The sequence below is a fragment of the Bos javanicus genome, chromosome 3, assembly GCF_032452875.1.
Source record: "Bos javanicus breed banteng chromosome 3, ARS-OSU_banteng_1.0, whole genome shotgun sequence".
Classification (NCBI taxonomy): Eukaryota; Metazoa; Chordata; class Mammalia; order Artiodactyla; family Bovidae; genus Bos; species Bos javanicus.
The window spans coordinates 104,995,957-105,002,124 of NC_083870.1; the positions used below are offsets into that span (position 1 = coordinate 104,995,957).

General features: G+C 46.6%; 1 non-coding gene across 1 annotated transcript; it reads right to left on the bottom strand.

The window, feature by feature from the left end:
- Positions 1-1,553: 1,553 nt before the first annotated feature.
- Positions 1,554-1,625, bottom strand: TRNAW-CCA (transfer RNA tryptophan (anticodon CCA)). Its single transcript has one exon. It is a non-coding gene; the product is annotated as a tRNA-Trp (tRNA).
- Positions 1,626-6,168: the final 4,543 nt, after the last annotated feature.

Consider the following 6,168-nt stretch of genomic DNA (forward strand, 5'->3'; position numbering starts at 1 on the left):
AGGTGTGAGCCACCTCTTATGCAACATGCTTGTGCTTTCAGGACCTGCTTGGGTCCAGACCACTTTACCACCTCCACTGAAGGAGGGAGTACTGTTGGGTGTGCTCAGTTTAATGGGTAGGTGGACCTGATAACACAGTTGTTCTCTTGGACTAAACGATTGCATCATAGTCTATGCTCAGGTGGTTAGCCCCTGTTAGTGCCAAGGGGCAAGCCAAGAGTCATTTCTCAAGAGGTGAACATTTGCCAGAGAAGGCATGGTCTTGCTCCAAAAATGAAGCATCTCCAGCCATGATGCTGCTCTCTGGTCTTGCCAAAAGACTCCATGCAGCATCTCAATCTGCCACAAACTTTCAGTACCTTTGAATCTAGTGTATTATAAAAACTTGGCTTCAAGTCTTAACTAGCTCAGATCCCATTTAAAGCCAACAGCTTTTTTGCTCACTCAGGAGCTGGCTTGAAGTAGAAGACACAAGTGTGGTAGATGTTGCCTCTAAAACCCAAAGCAGCCCACCGAGTGATAAGTCCCTTTCTTAGTGATCTGCGATGTAGAGTGTCACAGCCTATTCTTCACTTTGAAAGGGATATTCTGAATTTCCCAGGCTGATATTTTCCCAGAAGCTTAATTGAGTTCCCTGTATTTTCTCAGACTATTTTTCCTTCACCATGCCTCTCCAAATATAATTGTATTTCAAGATACTTATTATCTTATGATCTCTGTGTCCTATGAGTAAGATATCACCAGGACGTCTCTGGCAGTCCAGTGGTTAAGACTCTGCTTCCACTGCAGGGGGTATGGGTTCCATCCCTGGTTAGGGAACTAAAATCCCACATGATGCACTGGGTAGCCAAAAAATCACCAGTGTTCTAGATGAATGATGAAAAGATCGATGTCCCTATGAACTAACTCGTTAGAGGGCCAGACGTGAAATTAGAGTTGACACAGCATCATGGCCAAGTGGGAGGTGCACTGCTGTTCTGCCTCGAGAAGTCTACACACTTCTGATGTCCTCCGATTATTACCATAGAGGAGTGAAAGTATTCTCTGAGTGTTAGGTTTGCATTAATTTGTTACAGCCACAAAACCATACTTGAAGCATCATGGGACTATAATTGGAGTTACCAATATATATTAATGATAACAATCCCACGTTAACTTTTAAGACTTATCTATCTTACGCATTGGTCAAACTAGAAAATTTTGACCTTAGCCTTAAGCTTTGTGGTCCCACCAAAGAAGTGTCATTGCACTGACTTACTACTTTGATGTTGTTTGAAAACCTACAGTGGCTTTCACTTAAGCTCCATGGGTCAGGGAGCCAGTGTAGTAAATCTGCCAATTCTGGGGTTGTCTATTCTAACTCTACACTTGGAATCTGGGTAAATAACCACAGATAGTACTGCTGTGTGCTATGGAAGAGGCTCAGATCAACATTTCAAATTAAAAAGTTTATCTTATCCAAATAAATCCCTAATCTAATCAGGTCAGTCTCTGGGGTAACTGATTTCTTTAGAAATACTGGAGTGGGTTACCATTTTGTTCTCCAGGGGATCTTCCCAACCCAGGGATCGAACCCAGGTCTCCTGCATTGGAGGCAGAAGCTTTAACCTCTGAGCCACCCAGGAAGCCCCTTCATTCAGGGCTAGTATCTACTAATTCTCAAAATATCTAGGGTCTTTGCCTGTACTCTGTTACCTTGAAACATGACCACATATCCCTTTGGGGAAGGACAAGAGAAGTTTTAAGGAATTAAATTATTACCCAATGTGTTATTACATAGTGTTTCTTCAAGGGGGTCCCCTCCTCTTTTATACAACAGACTGTTTCTGCTTATTGACTAGGGGAGGTTCTGAAAATTTTCCATTGTGATAGTTCAGCTTATTTTCTACTCATAAGATGCATGTCTATTTTATTATATGAATCAATATAGGGCTTTTGTGGGCTCTCCACCTCTTCTGGCCTTAAATCCATGATCATTAACCATGTCCAAAAAATAAAGAGTGCCCTGTTGTTTGAACCATTCCAATTACCACGAGGTTCTGCTCACTATGACGGTCACACACCCAGCCTCTAATCTCGAAGTGCCACCACATGGTCTCTGCCACACTATGATCCTCCCATTTCCATTGACACCAGGGACCCATTCAGCTATGGCAGGCTCTGCCAGGATGCCTAGCTCACAGAGCACAGCCATTGGAGGGGTTCTTCAAGGGGGTTGGCTCTTCCTTCATCAGTGTTTTCCCCCAAGGTCTTGCTGAAGGGACTCCTAGGCTTTCTTAGGAGTCAAAGTTTAGAGTAGGAGGACTCTTCTTTTTTCTGAATTTTTACATCAAGAAATTCTTTCAGCTCCTAAAACCAGAACATTGAATCCAGAGCTCAGCAACATCAGGAAATTCATCCAGATCGAGAATTCATCCCCACATATATTCCCTAGAAATTGGCCAAGATAAATTAGCAAAGTCTTACAATTCTGTCAGCGAGTAAACTCTCTCCACTAAGGTTTGCCTTTGTAATTTGTCCCCAGGAACATACTGGAATCTGATCTAGTCATAAGCCTGGGGGACTGTGAGGAATGTTGGTTTCCCTTTGTAAGATAACACCCTTAGGCAAGCAGTCTTTAACTAACGCCAGTCTTGTCTACTGGGGTAGCAGGGCCAATTTGGCAAACATGGAGGACTTCCTGGGGTTTGGGAGTCTGGATTGTTGCGTCTGTCATTCTCGGGCTTAGCTCCATTTGGATTCTCAATTCTCACCTTTTTTGGATTAATTTTTTCAATTTTATGGAAGAACCCTGCAAAGATTGAGGATTCAACCATTAGACTTCAGCAACTACCAGAACAAACCTTTCCAGGTGTGTGTATTCTCAGTCACTTTAGTCACGTCTGACTCTTTGCAACCCTATGGACCGTAGCCCGCCAGACTCCTTTGTCCATGGGCTTCTCCAAGCAAGAATACTAGAGTGGGTTCCCATGCCCTCCTCCAGGGGATCTTCCCGACCCAGAGATTGAACCCACATCTCCTGTGTCTCCTGCACTGCAGGTGGATTCTTTATCTGATGAGCCACTAGGGAAGCTCCTGGTGTCTCAGGAGGTAAAGAATCTGGCTGTAACGCAGGAGACCCAGGTTGTAGGTTGGGAAGATCCCCTGGAGAAGGGAATGGCTACCCACTCCAGAACTATTGCCTGCAGAATTCCATGGACAGTGGAGCCTGGTGGGCTACAATTCTTGGGGTCACAAAGAGTCGAACATGACTGAGCAACTAACACTTTTCACTTTCACCAGAACAGACCGGCCCTGCCTCAATAAAAGATGAGACTCTTTCCCAGTCATAGCAAGTTCCTGAATTTCAGTCCACGCCTTCAATCAAGGCTCTAGGGACTTTTGTTCATTATTTTCTTTCCTTAAGCTATCCAGTGCCATTAAAAGCAAACATTCCACCCCACAGTCCTCAGAGTCCTCCTGCCCTTTATTCTTCTCTGTGGCACAGGTCGTCCAAGCCCCTGATGGCTTGCCTTCCATGGGTACTTCATTTTAGGTGACCACAAGGGACACTTTAATTAGCTGTTTCAGCACTGGGGACCATGGGCTTCTGGGTCTCCTCCCTTTGTGCTAGCTGTTATCTCCCAGCCTTCAGCCCTAACTAGGGCAGGAGCCAATCCCAGATTCCCAGGATTCCCTCGGGGTCTGTGCCTGCACCCCAATTACGGCACCAAGATTTGTACTAATCAGGGTACTTGTTTGCAAACAACAGAGAGAAATTCTGTTTGACATACACTGAAAATACACAGGCATCAGGATGTTCATCGAACCTGTGCAGAAGCCAGAAGACCAGGCAGGATCCAGAGAGACACAGACGAGGTCTTGCCACAGGAATGATGCCTCAGGAGCTGCTCCGGGGGTGTCGCCACCAACCTTCTGTCCCACCACAATGATCCTCAGTGACCCTGCACCTTAGGCCACTCTTTCTGTTGAGCAGTCGAGTGTGAGTGTGTGTGTGTGTGTGTGTGTGTGTGTGTAGGTGCATGCATGTAGGTAGGAAGAGAGGAGGACCAGCGAGTAGCTAGCTCTCTTATGGGATTTGTAGGGCAATTAGCACTAAATTAGACGTGACCTATGCCAGGCTGAAATCCCATCTCTACCATCAACTTGACCCAGTTGTGTTATCTTGAGCAAATCTCTGACCATCTCTAGACGGGCCTCAGTTTCATCATCTGGGAAATGGGAACAATATCCATTCTTCCAGCCTCACTGACGTGTTGTGCTCCCACACCCTCCTTTTCTCATGGATAGGACTTAGTTCAATGTATAACGAGACATTTATTTGTGAAGGTACCACTAATGTTCCTCCAGTAGACGGTAGGCTCTGTGAGGTCAAGGACTTCATCTATCTGCTTAGTGCTGTTACCCCAACACCTAGAAAATTGCATGAAATGTAGCATGGGCCCAAGAAATATTTGAATGAAAGACTAAACAAGGTAAAGGATCAGGAAGGGGATTTGTAAATCGTCAAGGGCCGCACATGTGTAAGTGCTGGTGCTTTGGAGCCAGAGAGACCTTGAAAGTGAAAGTGAAAGTCACTCAATCACGTTTGACTCTTTGTGACCCCGTGGACTGTAGTTCATGGAATTCTCCAGGCCAGAATACTGGAGTGGGTAGCCTTTCCTTTCTCCAGAAGATCTTCCCAACCCAGGGATAGAACCCAGGTCTCCTGCAATGCAGCCAGATTCTTTACCAGCTGAACCACAAGGGAAGCCCAAGAATACTGGAGTGGGTAGCCTATCCCTTCTCCAGTGGATCTTCCCAACCCAGGAATCGAACCGGGGTCTCGTGCACTGCAAGCGGATTCTTTACCAACTGAGCTATCAGGGAAGCCCTGCTGCTGCTGCTAAGTCACTTTAGTCGTGTCCGACTCTGTGTGACCCCATAGATGGCAGCCCACCAGGCTCCCCGGTCCCTGGGATTCTCCAGGCAAGAACACTGGAGTGGGGTGCCATTTCCTTCTCCAATGCGTGAAAGTGAAAAGTGAAAGGGAAGTCGCTCAGTCGTGTCCGACTCTTCTTGACCCCATGGACTGCAGCCCACCAGGCTCCTCCGTCCATGGAATTTTCCAGGTGGAGTGGGGTGTCATTGCCTTCTCCAATGCATGAAAGTGAAAAGTGAAAGGGAAGTCGCTCAGTCGTATCTGACTCTTCGCGACCCCATGGACTGCAGCCTACCAGGCTCCTCCGTCCATGGGATTTTCCAGGAAGCCCTAGAGAGACCTTAATTATCACTATTATTGTTGTTGTTATAACCCTTGAATTATATATATTCAGACACACAGAATTATTTTTAGTGCAATAAATGTACCATTCTCTCTCTGTCCCTGCCTGAGATGCTCTTTCCCTTTCTCTCCCCCTACTCTTGTGTCTTCTTTTCCTCTACACTTAGGGGAAGTCGCCCAGTGTCCCCATGAGTTCCCGCCATCACCTGCACACCAGTCTCAGCAGGGGCCCCCTGCCCAAGACTGTCTGGGAGTCATCTGCCCCACCCCCTCCCTCCAGCTACTCCAGGACTTACTCCAGAACTGCAGTTACACCTCCTTGTCTGGAACCTCGGGACTGACCCAAGACCCAGCCTACAATGGAGGTTTAGGAAACAAATGGATAAATGAATGACTCTCTGTTTTCAAAATTATAAAACCAATCTCTGTCTTTGCTTGAGGACAGAGTCTGAAGAAATGACCTAAACCCACAGAAAGATGCACTAAAATTAGACCCTAACAGAAACTTCCCCAGTCGTGTTATTTACTAAGCCCTACAGGGGAGAGACAGAGACGAGGGAGGCTTTCCTTCCTCCTGGGGAAAAGCGAGGGGCTAGGGAGAGGAAGTGAGACCCTTGGGAAAGTATACCTCCATTGGCAGGGAGCTCATTACTTGTTGAAACAGGCTCCTCCATTACCAACTTCCTTCAGCAACCAGAGTCCACTCAGTCCTCATGTTTCTGATCCCTACCCTTCACCTCTCTCACCATCCCCTCTCTAAGGAGAGTGTGACTTTGCAGAGCTGGCAGCCAGGAAGCCTGCCACCACTCCCAAAAGAAGACAGACCTTCCTAACGGCAGTGGAGCAGGCTAACTCAGAAGGTAATCAACTCCTCGATGGTGGAAATGGACACAGACCTGACAAGA